The 22,713-nt window shown below is 33.9% G+C and overlaps 1 pseudogene; it reads left to right on the plus strand.

Moving 5' to 3' along the window:
- Positions 1-22,238, plus strand: LOC139889475 (senescence-induced receptor-like serine/threonine-protein kinase; annotated as a pseudogene).
- The last annotated feature ends 475 nt before the right edge of the window (positions 22,239-22,713 follow it).

The raw sequence follows: 22,713 nt of genomic DNA on the forward strand, positions 1-22,713 counted from the left end.
ATGTATAATGTTTTTCTTGGTTTAATTCTTTCATCACTATTTGTTCATGCTCAGAATGATCAAGCAGGTACTAAATCATACTTATTTAATCACACTAACTATATAAATAAATTATGTAACGATATCATGAAATTAACATCTCGTTGCAGGTTTCATAAGCATAGATTGTGGGATTGATGAAGACACAACTTACACCGATAATGTAACAAATATTAACTACGTATCAGACGCTGACTTCATAGACAGTGGCGAAAACCATAAAATATTAACAATATACAACACAGACGTATACGACGATGATACACAGCTTACCACCCTCAGAAGTTTTCCTGAAAATACCAGAAACTGTTATACTCTTAAACCAAAACAAGGAAAGGGTAAAAGGTATTTAGTAAGGGCAAGGTTTATGTATGGGGATTATGACTTCATGGGTAAATTTTGGAACTTCATTTGGGACACTCAGGTAAGCACTCCTTTTGATATTTCTTTTTTTTCCCTTTTTGAGTAGTAACATAATACACATAAAATGATACAAAACATATAACTTATATTAATTCTTAGGTATAACGATGACAAGTATGATCGATTATGGAGTCCAATTATTTCGAGTAATGCTGATTACTTACTCACTTCAGATACAATTTCATCAGACTTATTTTCAGACCTTGACCCACCAAATGGGGTCATGATGACTGCCATCACACCACAATACCCGAATGAATCGTACGCGTTTGGATGGAATCCTGTTAATCCGACTGACGTATTTTTCACATATATGCATTATGCGGAAATTGTGTTGCTGAAAAAGAACCAGAAAAGAGAATTCAGTATTTATATGAATGGGAACCTTTCTTACGGACCGTTTTCTCCATTGAATTTCACAACCATGACTATTTATGACACACAACCTGAGACTGTTGCACCGTCTTATACACTCACGATCAATAAAACTAAGAATTCAACCCTTCCCCCACTCATCAACGCCCTAGAGGTTTATACGTTGAAAAAGCTCCCACAAATGCAAACAAATGATCAAGATGATAAATGTAGAATCTTTTTTTATTTTTTATTTTTTTTAGTTATTGAGCTTAAAGTAAGTTGAAATGTAATTAGTACTTTTTTCTATCTTTATAACGGATATTAGCGACTGCAATGTGGAGCATAAAGTCGACGTACAAATTAATAAAGAACTGGCAAGGAGATCCTTGTGTTCCACAGGATTTTGTTTGGGAAGGTCTTGAATGCAGTTACAATGCTACCAATTTGCCACGGATTGTATCATTGTAAGTCGAAAATTTCAAGTTGACTATATTTTTCTGCTTCCAATCGTCCATTAATTTAATATTTTATTTTATTTTTTTATATGAAAATCAGGAACTTGTCTAACAGCGGATTGAATGGTGGACTAGATCCTGCGTTAGCTAATCTCACAATGATACAGTCCTTGTAAGTAATAATTATATAGAAGAAATAGATAGAGCTATGATATAAAAAACAGTTAAACTCCTGTAACCATATTTTCTGTTTTCGCCATTCCTATTTCAGGGATTTGTCAAATAATAATTTTACAGGAACTGTGCCTAATTTTCTATCTGGACTGAACTTCCTGAAGGTTCTGTAAGTAAGTATTCATTCACCTTGAATGCATATTTATAAGGCTAACATCGAAAGAAAAACTAATCTTGTTTTTTATTTTTATTTTTTTTTATTTTTTTTAAAGGCATGCTAATCTTGTTTTATATTGGTAGAAATTTAAAAGGAAACAATTTCGTTGGGCCGATTCCAGTAGGACTCCTAGCAAAGGCAAATAAGGGAACATTGTCACTAAGGTTTGTTAGACCATAGATAATGGTGACTGTGACGTGGAGTGGTAGAGTTGTACTTTTTGAGGAAAAACTGTGACTGGGCCATGACATTTTGGGGGGAGTTGTAATGGGGGGCTTTTGTAAGGGCGTTTGTGGGTTATGTGTCAAAATATGATTGGAGGTTGGGTTAAAAAGTGGTGAAAAAAGTAGAAAAGAATTAAAAAAAAAAAAAATCACAAACGCACATTTTTATGCCCGTGCTTCCTTGACAAACGCCCCAACACAAACGCCTACAAACGCCCCATTCCGGGCGTTTGTGGGGCGTTTGTGGGCGGATTGAGGCCACAAACGCCTGCATTATCTATGGTGTTAGCTATTAGTTTTGAACACCATGACTTAATATTAAAATGTACTCCGTATTTACTAAATCATCATTTAACGCTTATACCGCAATCAGTTTTGATGGAGATAGTACGGGCGCTCCTGCAAGTTCTTGTGACGGAAATAGTTGTAAAAATAAAAAGGATCAAAATAAAGTCATTGTTCCAGTAATAGCAGCAGTTGCATCATTTGTTGTGATCTTGACTGTGCTCACCGCCATTTGGATGATTAAGAAACAAAACGCTCGTGGTATGTGAATCACAACTACTTAATTATAAGCTTGTGAAATAGCGTAATATTTGACCAAAACGTGTACGTGCACAAAAACAGGTAGGGGGTTGGAAATAAGAAAACAGCAGTACACATACTCAGAGGTACAACGCATAACAGACAATTTTAGTGTTGTTATTGGAAAAGGAGGATTTGGAACAGTTTACCATGGGCGTATTGATGATATAGCAGAAGTTGCTGTTAAGATGCTTTCTGAATCGTGTCTTCAAGGAGACAAGGAATTTCAGGCTGAGGTAGCTTCCGCTCGATCAATTAATTATACATTATTATTAAATTATTAAATGATTAACAACAGAAGCAATTGAAATAAACGAACACGAACTCAACAAAATTTAATCTAATCTTATTCAATCGTGAATGAACAGAATTATAGAAGTAATACTTACATGAATTTGAAGAATAAAAATTGAAAGCATCAATTACAAGCTACAAATGAAACTCCCACATACAATCGTTCTATCCTTTCACTGAACTTCTCTCCTCCACATCAGCGCCACATTACCACAAACCCTTTAACATTCCTTTCACTAAACACTCACAATCATACACTCCATTTCCAACTTTAACCAATTTTAAATTATTACTTAAATACAACAAATAAATACAAATAACATTTTATTAAATAAAATTAAAACATTATATTATTAAAATTTTGAAACATTACATAATTAAATAAATAAAAAACAATACATAAATAAAAAAATACAATAAATAACGCTAATTGTTTCGAACAATATAATCATCCGGGAGTGTCCAAATGTGTTCGATCAAATTGTTGCGAAGGTTATGATGCGCTCTTCGATCTCGCATCTCTCGATCCACCCGATCTTGGAGCTCAACTCTTTCCTACCAAGTACGTCGCGGCATGTTTTCTTGATGTCGGAGATAATCCTCTTCGAGGCCACATATGTTGCGCTCGTTGTCTTCGGTGATCATGTTGTGAAGTATAACACAAGTGTACAGATTCGACGTATTTTATTGATACTATAAGGTCTTGCTGGGTGTTTTAGTTTTGCCCAAAGACCTTGAAGAATACCGAAAGCTCGTTCCACGTCTTTTCTCGCGGCTTCTTGAAAACGTTTAAACTTTATATTTTTTGGCTCAAGTGGACATTTAAACGACTTGACAAGTGTTGCCCATTCTGGGTATATGCCATCTACCAAGTAATACCCTTTTGTAAATTCGTGCCTATTGATAGTGTAACGGACCTCCGGAGCTCGACCATCCAATAAATCTTCGAACAAATCCGATTCATTAAGAACATTAATATCATTGTTCGAACCCGCTGGACCAAAGAAAGCGTGCCAAATCCACATATCGTAGGATGCAACCGCCTCGAGCATTATTGTTGGTCCTTCATGATCACCCCTGTGGTAATGCCCTTAACACGCAACTGGACAATTTTTCCAAGCCAGTGCATGCAATCAAGACTACCTAACATCCCCGAAAAACCGTGCATCTCCAAATGTTTGGCATGCAATCGACGAACATCTTCTTCAGTTGGTTTCCTTAAATATTCTCGCGCAAACATATGAATAATACATTTACAATAATTGTTTAAACAGTCACGAGATGTAGATGCGCCCATGTGTAAATATTCTTCGAATGCAACAGGCGCAATGCCATACGCCAATTGACGTATCGCCGATGTACACTTTTGAAAAATATTGAAACCGAGTTGACCGGTTGCATCAAAACGTTGTTTAAAATATTTAAAATAATCGGGTTTCGGTTGAGATTCGTATGATAGAATAGCATGACCAATACGATTAAACAATGACTTACTCATTCGGTATCGATTTCGAAAATAATCACACGAAAATGTTGGATTATCCAAGAAATAGTCGTTGTACAAACGATTACCGGTATCAATCAGATCTCTTTGTAACCGACGTCTTCTAAAAATTGTACGAGAATTTCGAGCTTCATCTTCTTGGTCCATTGCATCAAAAAAATCGAGATAGTTAAGTGCGTTGTAACCGTCTTGAATTAAATCTTCATCGGAATCGGACTCTGCGCTATCACTATCCGCCACGCTCTCCTCACTTTCACTCTGAGAATTTAATAAATCTTCCACTTCCATTTGAATTTTTTTTTTTTTGGTGTTTGTGAAATATGAATTGATAGTAGTGTTGGGTAAATAATGGAATGAGAGTGTATGTATATATAGAGAAAATGTTGTGTATTATTGGTTTAAAAAAAATAATAATAGAAGTAGCCGTTGGATGAGAAAAAGAAAAAAAAAGAAAAATGTTGGGCCCCACAAATACACCCGTTAGAAGGGTGAGGGGTATGGCTGGTGGTGGTGGTGATGGGGTGAAAGGGGTGGCAGTCGGTGATGGGTTGGGTCACGGTTGAAATGTCCCGTTCATATCGATTATAAATGTTTCATATTAATTGATTTCGTTGCGAGGTTTTGACCTCTATATGAGACGTTTATCAAGGACTGCATTCATTTTTAAAACAAACCATAACCTTTATTTTATCGATAAAGGTTTAAAACCATCTCGTAGATTTTCAAGTAATGATAATCTAAAAGATAACGTTTTACACACGACCATTACATAATAGTTTACAATAATATTACACATCGAATTAAATCTCCGAATGCAGTTTTTAAACAATATATTACAAGCATGCTGACTCCAATTCTTGTCCTTAAATTAGCATGCAACAGCGGAAGCTCTTAATAATCACCTGAGAATAAACATGCTTTAAACGTCAACAAAAATGTTGGTGAGTTATATGTTTAGCCTATATATTTATCAAATCGTAATAATAGACCACAAGATTTCATATTTTCATTTCTCATAAACATCATGCATGCATATAGCCATCTGCATAAAAATCATTCATATGGATTGAACACCTGGTAACTAACATTAACCATAATGCATAGAGTATCCCCACAGACATCGTCATCTGTATAATAATAATCTCGAAGTACTAAAGCCATCCATAGACATGAATGGGGGTTGTTAGGCCCAATAGATCTATCTTTAGGATTCGCGTCAATTAGGGGCCATTTCCCTAATTCTTAGGTTACCAGACTTGAAGGGTGATATTCGATTTCAATAATCTAACCATAGAATCTAGTTTCGCGTACTTGTGTCTATTTTGTAAAACATTTATAAAACTGCATGTATTCTCATCCCAAAAATATTAGATTTCAAAAGTGGGACTATAACTCACTTTCACAAATTTTTCCTTCGTCGGAAAATAACATTTGGCCACTGGTCGATTCACGAACCTATAAAAAATATATACATATATATCAAAGTATGATCGAAATATATTCACAACGTTTTTTATTACGTTTTTATGATTTAAGTTTGTTAAGTTAATATTCCAACTTTAGTAGTCCACAATTAGTTGTCCACAGTTAGTAGTACAGAAATAAATCAATATATATTATCTCGAATCAATCCATGACCCAGTGTATACAAGTCTTAGACTCGATCACAACTCAAAGCATATATATTATTTTGGAATCAACCTCAACCCTGTATAGCTAACTCGAGCATTACCGCATATAGAGTGTCTATGGTTATTCCAAATAATATATATAGATGACGTCAATATGATATGTCAAAACATTGTATACGTGTCTATGGTCTATCAAGATTACATAATATATGTTAGAATACATGTATAATACAATATAAGTTAGTTAAGTTATGGTTAGTATAGATTTGTTACAAAGTTTCACGTAGCTAAAACAAGCAAAAATATCCAATCTTGTTGTACCCATAACTTCTTCGTTTTAAATTCGTTTTGAGTGAATCAAGTTGCTATAGTTTCATAATGAACTGAAATTTATGAAACTAAACAGAAAAAGTATAAGTTTATAGTCGGAAATACAGGTTAAAAGTCATTTTTGTAAGAGGTAGTCATTTCCGTCTTGATGACCATTTTGAAAAACATATTTCCACTTTGATGACCATTTTGAAATACAGAAAAAATGACATCTTGATGACCATTTTGAAAAACATATTTCCACTTTGAGTTTAACCATTATTTTTGGATATAGTTTCATGTTCATATGAAATATCATTTTCCCAGAAGAACAACTTTTAAATCAAAGGTTATCATAGTTTTTAATTTTCCAACCCAAAACAGCCCCCGGTTTTACTACGACGGCGTATGTCCGGTTTTACGGTTTTCTTCGTGTTTCCAGGTTTTAATCATTAAGTTAACATATCATATAAATATAGAACATGTGTTTAGTTGATTTTAAAGATAAGTTAGAAGGATTAACTTTGTTTACGAACAAGTTTAGAATTGACTAAACTATGTTCTAGTGATTACAAGTTTAAATCTTCGAATAAGATAGTTATATATATATATATATATATATATATATATATATATATATATATATATATATATATATATATATATATATATATATATATATATATATATATATATATATATGAATCGAATGATGTTATGAACATCATTACTACCTCAAGTATAGTAGGTAAACCTACTGAAAATAACAAGAAATGATCTAGAGCTTCAAAGGATCTTGGATGGCTTGGAAGTTCTTGAAGTAGAATCATGACACAAAAACAAGTTCAAGTAAGATTTTCTACTCGAATTAAGATAGTTATAGTTATAGAAATTGAATAAAAGTTTGAATATGAGTATTACCTTGAATTAGAATGATAACCTACTATAAGTAACAAAGGTTTCTTGATCTTAGATGATTACTTGGAATGGATTAGAAAGCTTGGAAGTATACTTGCAAACTTGAAAGTATTCTTGATTTTATGAAACTAGAACTTATAGAATTTATGAAGAATACTTAGAACTTGAAGATAGAACTTGAGAGAGTTCAATTAGATGAAGAAAATTGAAGAATGAAGGTGTTTGTATGTGTTTTAGGTCGTGATATATGGATTAGATATAAAGGATATGTAAGTTTGTTTTCTTGTAAATAAGTCATGACTGATTAATAATATTTTTGTAATCTTGCTAAATAATTCATACTAGATTACAAAGAATGGTTCCCACATGTTTGATGACTCATTAAGGGCTGCTAAGATCTGATCATTGAAGTGTATATACCAATAGTATGTACATCTAGGAGCTGTGTATTGTACGAGTACGAATACGGTTGCATACGAGTAGAATTGTTGATGAAAATGAATGAGAATGTAATTGTAAGCATTTTTGTTAAGTAGAAGTACTTTGATATGTGTCATGAAGTCTTTCAAAAGTTTAACAATACATCTTAATACATTACATGTATATACATTTTAACTGAGTCGTTAAGTCATCGTTAGTCGTTACATGTACATGTTGTTTCGGAACCTATAAGTTAACGATTTCGTTAAATGTAATTAATCCCATTGTTATTATATCTAATGAAATGTTAAATTATTACATTATTATGATAACATGATGTACTAATATATCTTAATATGATATATAAATATTAAGACGTTATTACAACGATAATCGTTACGTATAGATATCGTTTTGAATTTCTTAGGTTAGTAGTCTTGTTTTATGTATAAGGTTCATTGTTAATATACATAATAAGATACTTACTTATCATTTCATCATGTTAAACATATATATATGTTCATATATATATAATATCATGTCATATACAAGTTATAACGTTCGTGAATCATCGGACAAACTGGGTGGTCAAATGTTAACACAAAATCCGTTTCAATTAATCAAGTCTTAACAAATTTGATTGATTAACATGTTGGAAACATTTATTCATGTAAATATTAATCTCATATAATATATAATCATGGAAAAGTTCTGGTCACTACAGTACCTACCCGTTAAATAAATTTCGTCCCGAAATTTTAAGCAGTTGGAGGTGTTGACGTATCATCTGGAAATAAGTGTGGGCATTTTTTCTTCATCTAATCTTCACGTTCCCAGGTGAACTCAGTTCCTCTAAGAGCATTCCATCGAACCCTAACGATTGGTATTTTATTTTGCTTAAGTCTTTTAACCTCACGATCCGTTTTTTCGACGGGTTCTTCAATGAATTGAAGTTTTTCATTGATTTGGATTTCGTCTAAAGGAATAGTGAGATCTTCCTTGGCTAAGCATTTCTTCAGATTCGATACGTGAAAAGTATCATGTACGCCGGTGAGTTGTTGAGGTAATTCAATTCGGTAAGCTACTGGTCCGACATGATCTATAATTTTAAATGGTCCAATGTACCTTGGATTCAGTTTCCCCCGTTTACCAAATCGAACAATGCCTTTCCAAGGTGAAACCTTAAGCATGACCATCTCTCCAATTTCAAATTCTATATCTTTTCTTTTACTGTCTGCGTAGCTCTTTTGTCAACTCTGGGCGGTTTTCAACCGTTGTTGAATTTGAATAATTTTCTCGGTCGTTTCTTGGATTATCTCCGGACCATTTGTCTATCCCCCACCTCGTTCCAACAAATCGAAAACCTGCACTTTATGCCATAAAGTGCCTCAAATGGTGCCATCTCAATACTCGAGTGGTAACTGTTGTTGTAGGAAAATTCTGCTAACGGTAGATGTCGATCCCAACTGTTTCCAAAATCAATAACACATGCTCGTAGCATGTCTTCAAGAGTCTGTATAGTCCTTTCACTCTGCCCATTGGTTTATGGATGATAGGCAGTACTCATATCTAGACGAGTTCCCAATGCTTTTTGCAACGTTTGCCAAAACCTTGAAACAAATCTACCGTCCCTATCAGAGATAATAGAGATTGGTATTCCGTGTCTGGAGACGACTTCCTTCAAGTATAGTCGTGCTAACTTTTTCATTTTATCATCTTCTCGCATTGGTAGAAAGTGTGCTGATTTGGTGAGACGATCGACTATTACCCAAATAGTATCATAACCACTTGCAGTCCTTGGCAATTTAGTAATGAAATCCATGGTAATGTTTTCCCATTTCCACTCCGGGATTTCAGGTTGTTGAAGTAGACCTGATGGTTTCTGATGTTCAGCTTTTACCTTAGAACACATCAAACATTCTCCTACGTATTTAGCAATATCGTCTTTCATACCCGGCCACCAAAAATATTTCTTGAGATCTTTGTACATCTTTCCCGCTCCGGGATGTATTGAATATCTGGTATTATGTGCTTCCTTAAGTACCATTTCTCTCACATATCCAAACTTTGGTACCCAAATTCTTTTAGCCCTATACCGGGTTCCGTCTTCCCGAACATTAAGATGTTTCTCCGATCCTTTGGGTATTTCATTCTTCAAATTTCCCTCTTTTAAAACTCCCTGTTGCGCCTCCATTATTTGAGTAGTAAGATTAGTTCGAATAATTATATTCATAGCTTTTACCAGCTTAGGTTCTCTGTCCTTTCTACTCAAAGCGTCGGCTACCACATTCGCCTTCCCCGGGTGGTAACGAATCTCAAAATCGTAATCATTCAACAACTCAATCCACCTACGCTGCCGCATGTTCAGTTGTTTCTGATTAAATATATGTTGAAGACTCTTGTGGTTGGTATATATAATACTTTTGACCCCATATAAGTAGTGCCTCCAAGTCTTTAATGCAAAAACAACAGCACCCAATTCCAAATCATGAGTCGTATAATTTTGCTCGTGAATCTTCAATTGTCTGGACGCATAGGAAATCACATTCGTTCGTTGCATCAATACACAACCGAGGCCTTACTTTGAGGCGTCACAATATATCACAAAATCATCATTCCCTTCAGGCAATGACAATATAGGTGCCGTAGTTAGCTTTTTCTTCAACAACTAAAATGCTTTCTCTTGTTCATCATTCCATTCAAATTTCTATCCTTTATGCGTTAATGCAGTCAAGGGTTTTGCTATTTTGAAAAAATCTTGGATGAATCTTCTGTATTAGCCAGCCAATCCTAAAAATTGGCGTATCTGCATAGGAGTTTTCGGTGTTTCCCATTTCTCAACGGTTTCAATCTTTGCCGGATCAACTTGAATACCTTCTTTGCTCACTATATGACCGAGAAATTGAACTTATTTCAACCAAAATGCACACTTTGAAAATTTAGCATACAATTTTTCCTTCCTCAACAATTCTAGCACTTTTTTCAAATGTTCTTCGTGCTCTTGATCATTCTTTGAGTAAATAAGTATGTCATCAATGAAAATAATGACAAACTTGTCAAGATATGGTCCACACACTCGATTCATGAGGTCCATGAACACAGCTGGTGCGTTAGTCAATCCAAACTGCATAATTATAAACTCATAATGACCGTAACGAGTTCTAAAATCAGTCTTCGGAATATCATCCTCCTTCACCCGCATTTGATGATACCCGGAACGTAAATCAATCTTCGAATAAACCGATGAACCTCGTAGTTGATCAAATAATTCATCGATTCTCGGTAGTGGATAACGGTTCTTGATGGTAAGTTTGTTCAACTCTCGATAGTCGATGCATAACCTGAATGTACCATCCTTCTTTTTGACAAACAACACCGGATCTCCCCATGGTGATGTACCTTGTCGAATGAAACCACGCTCTAAAAGTTCTTGTAATTGACTTTGTAATTCCTTCATTTCGCTAGGTGCGAGTCTGTAAGGAGCACGAGCTATTGGTGCAGCTCCTGGTATAAGATCTATTTGAAATTTAACAGATCTTTGTGGAGGTAGTCCTGGTAATTCTTTTGAAAATACATCAGGAAATTCTTTTGCGTTGAGAACATCATTGATGTTCTTTTCTTCGGGTTTGACTTCTTCGATGTGTGCTAGAACGGCATAGCAACCTTTTCTTATTAGCTTTTGCGCCTTCAAATTACTAATAAGATTTAACTTCGCGTTGCTCTTCTCTCCGTACACCATTAAGGGTTTTCTCTTTTCGCGCATAATGCGAATCGTATTTTTGTAACAAACGATCTCTACTTTCACCTCTTTCAACCAGTCCATGCCAATTATCATATCAAAACTCCCTAACTCTACTTGTATCAAATCGATCTTAAACGTTTCGCTAACCAGTTTAATTTCTCGATTCTGACATATTTTATCACCTGTAATTAAATTACCGTTTGCTAATTCGAGTAAAAACTTATTATCCAATGGCATTAATGAGCAGCTTAATTTAGTACAAAAATCTCTACTCATATAGCTTCTATCCGCCCCCGAATCAAATAAAACATAAGCAGGTTTATCGTCAATAAGAAACGTACCCGTAACAAGCTCCGGGTGTTCCTGCGCTTCAACCGCATTAATGTTGAAGACTCTTACTCGGTTTTGCCCATTATTAGTTTCCTGATTTGGGCATGTAGTTCTGTAGTGGCCCTTCTTCCCGCATCCGAAACAAGTAATGTGGGCATTATTTGTTCCTCTAGCCGCTGATCCATAAACTTCACACTTCGCCGCACCATGGCCCTTTCTATTACACTTAGTACACGATGTCATACAGAGCCCAGTCGGATGGTATCCATCACACCGCTGGCATGGTTTCTGACTCTAGTTGTTATTGTTGGGATTGTTGTTGTTGTGGTTGTTATTATTATTGGAACGGTTGTTGTAGTTGTGACTGGGATTGCTATTGTTGTTGCGGTTAAGGTTGCGGTTGTTGTGGTAGTTGTTACGTTTGTGATTGCGATTATTGTTGTTGTTGTTATTGTTGTATTGGTGACCCTTGTCACCGTCTTCTTCCCACTTTCTCTTGATTTGTTTCGTGTTGGCTTCTTCGGTCGCCTGCTCTTTAATTCTACCCTCAATCTGATTTATGAGTTTGTTAGCCATTCGACTTGCCTTTTATATGGAGGCGGGCTCGTGTGAACTCACATCTTCTTGAATCCTTTCTGGTAACCCTTTTACAAATGCGTCGATCTTCTCCTCTTCATCTTCAAACACTCTTAGACACAATAGGCACAACTCTGTGAATCGTCGTTCGTACGTGGTAATGTCAAATCCTTGCGCTCGTAATCCTCTAAGCTCTACCTTGAGCTTATTGACCTCGTTTATGGGACGGTACTGTTCAGTCACCAGGTGTTTGAATGCTGACCACGGTAATGCGTAAGCAGCATCTTGTCCCACCTGCTCGAGATAAGTGTTCCACCATGTTAACGCAGTACCCGTGAAGGTATGCGTAGCGTACTTCACCTTGTCTTCTTCAGTACATTTACTTATGGCAAACACTGATTCAACCTTCTCGGTCCATCGTTTTAATCCGATTAGACCCTCGGTTCCATCGAATTCCAGAGGTTTACAGGCAGTGAATTCTTTGTAGGAGCATCCTACACGAGTTCTTGTGGCATTAGTTCCATTGCTGGATTCAGAGTTATTGTTGTTTTGCATTGCAGCTTGTACTGCGGCTATGTTTGCTGCAAGGAAAACACGGAAGTCTTCCTCGCTCATGTTCAAGTTCTGACGAGTAGTCGGTGCCATTTCCTTCAAAAATATCCAAAAGAATTAAGTTAATCATATAGAATATTAAGAGTAGTCAATAGTATTTCGTAGCATAATATGAACTCATTTATAAAAGCTTTTTCTTCATATTAGCGTTTTATAATTTTTCATTCGGGTAGTACCTACCCGTTAAGTTCATACTTAGTAGCCAATATACAATTCAACTACTACAATTCTATATGAAAAACTGATTACAATAATATTTCGCGTTCAAACTTTTATACAATATTTTACAAACTTACAATACAGTTATTTTACATATAGCATGAAATATAGCACACAATAACTTTGATACAAGGTAGTTGTGAAGTCAATTCTAGTTAAGCACAAGTCGTTCAGCAAAGGTAATAAAGACACGTAATTTGTAGGTCCAGAAACAAGTCATGCATTCGGGTTGTACTAGTATTATTTCCCATCCTTGGTCTTGTGGAAAATAACCATTGTGGTCGTTGTCAAGACAGCATGTTGTAACGTCGTCAAAAGGACGAGGGTTACGTAATTCCCAACAGCCCCGTAACAATCTAAAAACCTTGTCTCTCACTCCAACTACTGAATCCGTCACTTGTGGGAATGTTTTGTTTAACAGTTGCAATCCGATGTTCTTTTTCTCAATTTGGTGAGAAGCGAACATCACTAACCCGTAAGCATAACATGCTTCTTTAAGTTGCATGTTGGAAGCTCTTTCTAAAGAACAAAGTCCTATGTTGGGATATGTGGAGTCAAAATAGGCTCTCAACCCGTAGCGTAAAATTGCATTTGGGTTCCCCGTACTTAATGCCTTAAAGAAAACACGGCGTAACTTAAGGTCTCCCCAATGTGATATACCCCATCTCTCAAAGGAAAGCCTTTTATAAACTAAGGCATGCCTTGAACATTTTTCAAATGTTCGACACACTAATTTCGCCATAAATAATTGTGCCGATGAATTCTGACCGACTCTGGACAAGATTTCATCAATCATATCCCCTGGTAGGTCTTCTAAAATACTCGGTTGTCTATCCTTAACATCCATTTTGTGTTTTATACTGTAAAATAGACGAGGATTAGATTCGTAAAAGATAATTAACAAACAATACAAGCAATATTTATATATATCATAAAAGTACAAGCACACTACAATACATATATTACACAGCATGATTACAACTCTTTATTCCGACTCACTTGTTTCTTCCTCTTCGGACTCGTTTCGTTTTTCTAATTTCATAGGAATACATGGTGCTCCTCTAATACAAGCCGTCGTTTTCAAAAATGGTTTAGAAAAACCTGGTGGCTTAGATGTTCTCGGGTTATATTTAAAATTTAAGAAATACAGGTGTTTACGATACACCTCATCAGGGTACTTCATGTTAACATAAAGTTCATCGGGGTTGGAATCAGGTTTCTCTATTTTGATGCCTTTTCCCTTATTATTTTCTTTTGCTTTCTTAAATTGGGTCGAGGTAATTTCTATAACATCATCGGAATCCTCGTCGGGATCCGATTCATCAGAAAATTGGTAATTTTCCCAATATTTTTCTTCCTCGGCGGAAACACCATTGACCATTTTTAACTTTGGTCCATTGGTTGAGGATTTTCTTTTATTTAATCATTTTTCTGTAGTTATTAATATTTCTTCCTCCGGAACCTCTTCTTCTTCTGGTTCCTCTTCTTCCGGTTCCTCTTCGAGAATTTGTGAATCTTCCCAAAATACATTCGACTCTTCATTATTATTAGGTGAGTCGATGGCATTTGTACTAGATGTAGACATCTATCACACAATATCAAACATGTTAAGAGATTAATATAGCACATAATATTTACATGTAAAAATATATAGTTTCCAACAAAAGTGCTAAGCAATCATTTTTAAAGTAAACACGGTCGAAGTCCAGACTCACTAATGCATCCTAACAAACTCGGTTAGACACACTAATGCAAATTTCTGGTTCTCTAAGACCAACGCTCGGATACCAACTGAAATGTCCCGTTCATATCGATTATAAATGTTTCATATTAATTGATTTCGTTGCGAGATTTTGACCTCTATATGAGACGTTTATCAAAGACTGCATTCGTTTTTAAAACAAACCATAACCTTTATTTTATCGATAAAGGTTTAAAACCATTACGTAGTTTTTCAAGTAATGATAATCTAAAAGATAACGTTTTACACACGACCATTACATAATGGTTTACAATAATATTACACATCAATTTAAATCTCCGAATGCAGTTTTTAAAAAATATATTACAAGCATGCTGACTCCAATTCTTGTCCTTAAATTAGCATGCAACAGCGGAAGCTCTTAATAATCACCTGAGAATAAACATGCTTTAAACGTCAACAAAAATGTTGGTGAGTTATAGGTTTAGCCTATATATTTATCAAATCGTAATAATAGACCACAAGATTTCATATTTCCATTTCTCATAAACATCATGCATGCGTATAGCCATCTGCATAAAAATCATTCATATGGATTGAACACCTGGTAACCGACATTAACCATAATGCATAGAATATCCCCACAGACATCGTCGTCTGTATAATAATAATCTTGAAGTACTAAAGCCATCCATAGACATGAGTGGGGATTGTTAGGCCCAATAAATCTATCTTTAGGATTCGCGTCAATTAGGGGCTATTTCCCTAATTCTTAGGTTACCAGACTTGAAGGGCGATATTCGATTTCGATAATCCAATCATAGAATGTAGTTTCGCGTACTTGTGTCTATTTTGTAAAATATTTATAAAACTGCATGTATTCTCATCCCAAAAATATTAGATTTCAAAAGTGGGACTATAACTCACTTTCACAAATTTTTCCTTCGTCGGAAAATAACACTTGGCCACTGATCGATTCACGAACCTATAACAAATATATACATATATATCAAAGTATGATCGAAATATATTCACAACATTTTTTTATTACGTTTTTATGATTTAAGTTTGTTAAGTTAATATTCCACCGTTAGTAGTCCACAATTAGTTGTCCACAATTAGTTGTCCACAATTAGTTGTCCACAGTTAGTAGTACATAAATAAATCAATATATATTATCTCGAATCAATCAACGACCCAGTGTATACAAGTCTCAGACTCGATCACAACTCAAAGCATATACATTATTTTGGAATCAACCTCAACCCTGTATAGCTAACTCGAGCATTACCGCATATAGAGTGTCTATGGTTATTCCAAATAATATATATATATGAAGTCAATATGATATGTCAAAACATTGTATACGTGTCTATGGTCTATCAAGATTACATAATATATGTTAGAATACATGTATAATACAATATAAGTTAGTTAAGTTATGGTTAGTATAGATTTGTTACAAAGTTTCACGTAGCTAAAACAAGCAAAAATATCCAATTTTGTTGTACCCATAACTTCTTCGTTTTAAATCCGTTTTGAGTGAATCAAGTTGCTATGGTTTCATAATGAACTGAAATTTTTGAAACTAAACAGAAAAAGTATAAGTTTATAGTCAGAAATACAGGTTACAAGTCATTTTTGTAAGAGGTAGTCATTTTTGTAAGAGGTAGTTATTTCCGTCGAAAAAACGACATCTTGATGACCATTTTGAAAAACATACTTCCACTTTGAGTTTAACCATGATTTTTGGATATAGTTTCATGTTCATATGAAATATCATTTTCCCAGAAGAACAACTTTTAAATCAAAGGTTATCATAGTTTTTAATTATCCAACCCAAAACAGCCCCCGGTTTTACTACGACGGCGTATGTCCGGTTTTACGGTGTTCTTCGTGTTTCCAGGTTTTAAATCATTAAGTTAACATATCATATAGATATAGAAAATTTGTTTAGTTGATTTTAAAATTAAGTTAGAAGGATTAACTTTGTTTGCGAACAAGTTTAGAATTAACTAAACTATGTTCTAGTGATTACAAGTTTAAATCTTCGAATAAGACAGTTATATATATATGAATCAAATGATGTTATGAACATCATTACTATCTCAAGTATAGTAGGTAAACCTACTGTAAATAACAAGAAATGATCTAGAGCTTTAAAGGATCTTGGATGGCTTGGAAGTTCTTGAAGTAGAATCATGACACAAAAACAAGTTCAAGTAAGATTTTCTACTCGAATTAAGATAGTTATAGTTATAGAAATTGAATCAAAGTTTGAATATGAGTATTACATTAAATTAGAATGATAACCTACTATAAGTAACAAAGGTTTCTTGATCTTAGATGATTACTTGGAATGGATTAGAAAGCTTGGAAGTATACTTGCAAACTTGAAAGTATTCTTGATTTTATGAAACTAGAACTTATAGAATTTATGAAGAACACTTAGAACTTGAAGATAGAACTTGAGAGAGTTCAATTAGATGAAGAAAATTGAAGAATGAAGGTGTTTGTATGTGTTTTAGGTCGTGATATATGGATTAGATATAAAGGATATGTAAGTTTGTTTTTTTGTAAATAAGTCATGAATGATTAATAATATTTTTGTAATCTTGCTAAATAATTCATAATAGATTACAAAGAATGGTTCCCACATGTTTGATGACTCATTAAGGGCTGCTAAGAGCTGATCATTGAAGTGTATATACCAATAGTATGTACATCTAGTAGCTGTGTATTGTACGAGTACGAATACAGTTGCATACGAGTAGAATTGTTGATGAAAATGAATGAGAATGTAATTGTAAGCATTTTTGTTAAGTAGAAGTACTTTGATATGTGTCATGAAGTCTTTCAAAAGTTTAACAATACATCTTAATACATTACATGTATATACATTTTAACTGAGTCGTTAAGTCATCGTTAGTCATTAAGTCATCGTTAGTCGTTACATGTACATGTTGTTTCGGAACCTATAAGTTAACAATTTCGTTAAATGTAATTAATCCCATTGTTATTATATCTAATGAGATGTTAAATTATTACATTATTATGATAACATGATGTACTAATATATCTTAATATGATATATAAATATTAAGACGTTTGATAATGCTAAAAACGAACATATATTTCATAGCATTATTCCTCAAGAAAGACAAGCTTTTAGTTGCAATTGTTCTATTTACAAGTAATATTCGTTTAAAATAATAAAAGGTGAAAACAAAAGACAGATTCGACGAATTGAAGACGCAAACGACCAAAAAGCTCAAAAGTACAAAATACAATCAAAGAGGTTCCAATTATTGATAAGAAACGTCTCGAAATTACAAGAGTACAAGATTCAAAACGCAAAGTACAAGATATTAAATTATTCGCAAAGACGTTCTAAAATCCGGAACCGGGACCAGAGTCAACTCTCAACGCTCGACGCAACGGACTAAAAATTACAAGTTAACTATGTATATAAATATAATATAATATATAATTAATTATATAAATTATATATTATAATCCGTCGGCAAGAAAGGCTCCAAAATGGTGTGAGCTGTAAAATCGAACTCCGCGACTTGCGGAGTTCAAAGAGGGAAAAGGCCGCGACTCGCGGAGCTCACCTGGACTCAAATCCCTATAAAAGCAAACGCAGTTTGATCGCAAAAATATCCAAAAAAAAAAAAAATTCAATCTCTCTCTATATATGTATACGTAAATATATATAATTGTAATTTTAATTTTAATTTTAATTTTAAATTCTAATAATAAGGGTATGTTAGCGAATGTTGTAAGGGTGTAAGTCGAAATTATGTCCGTGTAACGCTACGCTATTTTTAATCATTGTAAGTTATGTTCAACCTTTTTAATTTAATGTCTCGTAGCTAAGTTATTATTATGCTTATTTAAAATGAAGTAATCATGATGTTGGGCTAATTACTAAAATTGGATAATTGGGCTTTGTACCATAATTGGGGTTTGGACAAAAGAACGACACTTGTAGAAATTAGACTATAGGCTATTAATGGGCTTTATATTTGTTTAACTAAATGATAGTTTGTTAATTTTAATATAAAGATTTACAATTGGACGTCCCTATAAATAACCATATACACTCAATCGGACACGATGGGTGGGATATTTATATGTACGAATAATCGTTTATTTAACCGGACACGGGAATGGATTAATAGCCACTAGAATTATTAAAACAGGGGTGAAATTATGTACAAGGACACTTGGCATAATTGATAACAGAGTATTAAAACCTTGGGTTACACTCAGTCGACATCCTGGTGTAATTATTAAACAAAGTATTAAAATCTTGTTACAGTTTAAGTCCCCAATTAGTTGGAATATTTGACTTCGGGTATAAGGATAATTTGACGAGGACACTCGCACTTTATATTTATGACTGATGGACTGTGATGGACAAAAATCAGACGGACATATTAAATAATCCAGGACAAAGGACAATTAACCCATGGGCATAAAACTAAAATCAACACGTCAAACATCATGATTAAGGAAGTTTAAATAAGCATAATTCTTTTATTTCATACTTAATTTCCTTTATTTTATATTTAATTGCACTTCTAATTATCGCACTTTTATTTATTGTTATTGTATTTAATTGCACTTTTAATTATCGTACTTTTTAATTATCGCACTTTTATTTATCGCAATTTCATTATCGTTATTTACTTTACGCTTTAAATTAAGTCTTTTATTTATTTTTAATATTTTACATTTGGTTTTAACTGCGACTGAAGTTTTTAAAATCGACAAACCGGTCATTAAACGGTAAAAACCCCCCTTTATAATAATAATAATATTACTTATATATATATTTGCATTTTTATAAATTTAAACTAATATAGCGTTAAGCTTCGTTAAAAAGATTCCCTGTGGAACGAACTGGACTTACTAAAAACTACACTACTGTACGATTAGGTACACTGCCTATAAGTGTTGTAGCAAGGTTTAAGTATATCCATTCTATAAATAAATAAATATCTTGTGTAAAATTGTATCATATTTAATAGTATTTCCTTGTAAAATATAAGCTATTTTATATACACCTCGCATAACATCAACATTATTACAACGATAATCGTTACGTATAGATATCGTTTTGAATTTCTTAGGTTAGTAGTCTTGTTTTATGTATAAGGTTCATTGTTAATATACATAATAAGATACTTACTTATCATTTCATCATGTTAAACATATATATATGTTCATATATATATAATATCATGTCATATACAAGTTATAACGTTCGTGAATCATCGGACAAACTGGGTGGTCAAATGTTAACACAAAATCCGTTTCAATTAATCAAGTCTTAACAAGTTTGATTGCTTAACATGTTGGAAACATTTATTCATGTAAATATTAATCTTATATAATATATAATCATAGAAAAGTTCGGGTCACTACAACGGTCCACTGCGTGTGGCCTTATACTAGTACACTTACATCTACAGTAACGAAATGAATATATATATTTACACTTTAGCACCCTGAAGTATTAGATATTTCAAAATACACCCCTCAAGTGTAGAACATACATGAACAATTTTTTGAACTGAAAATTTTGGCATTATTCTCATAATTACAACCGCGATAAGAAAATGTGTGAAAAGAATATATATTCATGACAAAGTAAAACTTTCTATAATGTGCAGGCATATCTTCTCTTGAGTGTTCATCATAAAAACTTGACTTCGTTAGTTGGGTACTGTAACGAAGGCAGCCACAAGGGAAATCATATATGAGTACATGGCTAACGGGAACTTAGAAAACCAACTATTCAGTATATCTCATTATTAACATTTTGTCATTTTTCAAATTGTTCTAAAAAAATCACTCTTATTTTGCTTTTACTAAATTACTTGAGCAGATACAAGTTCAAGTGTGTTGAATTGGGAAGAAAGACTACAAATTGGATGTGATGCGGCACGTGGTCTTGAGTACCTTGGTCTTGAGTACCTGCATCACGGTTGCAAGCCACCAATAGTCTACCGAGATATCAAGTGTACCAACATCTTATTGAATGAGACATTTCAAGCAAAACTAGCCGATTTTGGCCTGTCTAAAACTTTCCCAACAGAAGGTGGTACTTATATTTCAACAGTAGTTGCTGGTACTCCTGGATACCTTGACCCTGAGTGAGTTTTCCTAATCTATTTTATGAACTAATTAATAAAACTTAATAGTTTTAGATATTTATTTAAATCCACAATTTTTCATACTATTCAATTACACAAGAACTTTTTCTTGTAGGTACTACACGTCCAACAGGTTGAATGAAAAAAGTGACGTGTATAGCTTTGGGGTAGTGCTACTTGTGCTAATTACATGCCAACCAACAATAACCCAATATGAGAATGACAATATACACATAATTCGGTTGGTTAATTTAAAGCTAGTAGATGGAGACATGAATAACATTGTTGATCCAAGGTTAATGGGAGATTTTGACATTAATTCAGCATGGAAAGCAGTAGAATTGGCAATGGCTTGTGTTGCTCGTACACCGAGCAGAAGACCAACCATGAATGAAGTGGTGATGGAGTTAAATAATTGTTTGATTACGGAGAGAGATCGTTTAGAGACCAAACAAAAGAGTATGACTAGAGTCTCGTCCCTTAATCTCGACAGCGCACATGATCTGTATCCAATTTAGTGAATCAGAAACATATTTTGTTGGAGATATATATGTGTTGTATTCTATCTGTTTGATGTCATTGTTGGTTTTATATGGCGTGTGTATCATATATAGAATGAGAGATAAGAGTGCATTTCTAGCCTAGTTCGGTTTCATTTTGTTGTCTTTGTTTAAGTGTAAATTAAACCATGTCCCCTACTTGAACATGTGCGTTCCCATAACTGGTTTGTGTTTATGATATACTATAGACAAAATTGTCAAATTGGTCCCTATTTTATTCGATTTTCTTCTTTTTCGTCCCTCTCAAAATGTTCCTGCAATTTTAGTCCCTAATGGCATTTTATAGTCTCAATTTTGTCCCTGTGTTAAATAGCCCCCCTTCTAATTTATCTAGATCATTGAAGCAAACCTGAAAACTTTTTTAAATGATTTGTTTTGTGAATGAATTAATGGGTTGTGATAGCAAGACGACTGCTGATTCAAAATCTGACCGCCTCTCACGGTGGCGTGCCAACGTGACTTCAAATTAAAGGCAATTACTTTTTATCTTCATTTTTTTTAATTAATAAAATTCATATGCTTTTTGTATCTTTAATGAAAGGGGTTTTTTTTTGAAATAATTTTATGCAAATGGTTAAAAAAGTTGACTGCTTTTTATGCTTTATTGTTACATTAGCATACATAAATCTAGATATTTCTTCATTTATTTGGTATTTAAATAAATTTATATAATATAGTGTTTCAGGACTAATTTTTTTTATTCTTTTTGTGATGAAACAGTCATTACTAGACGAAGTTTTTGAGCTGGAGAGATCTGTTAGTTTTCTACCTAACATCTGAAAACATCCTCGTGAACTGTTTATTTTCGTTTTCTACCTAAACCAACATACTTGCGATATGATGAAAGAAGGAAACTTTTTGGTACATCATGATGATGATGATGATGATGATGATGATGATGATAACGATGATGATGAGATTGGGGCTGATTAACAGAGGGAGGAATTTGAGACTAGAAAATGCCATTAGGGACTAAAATTGCAGGAACATTTTGAGAGGGACGGAAAAAAAGAAAATCGAATAACACAAGGACCAATTTGGCAATTTTGTCTATACTATATCTAGAATCATTTATTGAAACTAAACACTTCTCTCAGTTTCAAATAAGCTTCAAACCCTAGATCTATTTCAACACAGCGCAGCCTCCCTCCCGTATTTTCGGCCACCAGCTATACGCTGGTGGTCCGGTTACCCTCTCCTTTCACCCTTTCATCCCGTATTTCCCTCCCCTCTTTTACTTCCGTTTTGACGGAAT

This window comes from Rutidosis leptorrhynchoides, chromosome 2 (assembly GCF_046630445.1).
Source record: "Rutidosis leptorrhynchoides isolate AG116_Rl617_1_P2 chromosome 2, CSIRO_AGI_Rlap_v1, whole genome shotgun sequence".
Classification (NCBI taxonomy): Eukaryota; Viridiplantae; Streptophyta; class Magnoliopsida; order Asterales; family Asteraceae; genus Rutidosis; species Rutidosis leptorrhynchoides.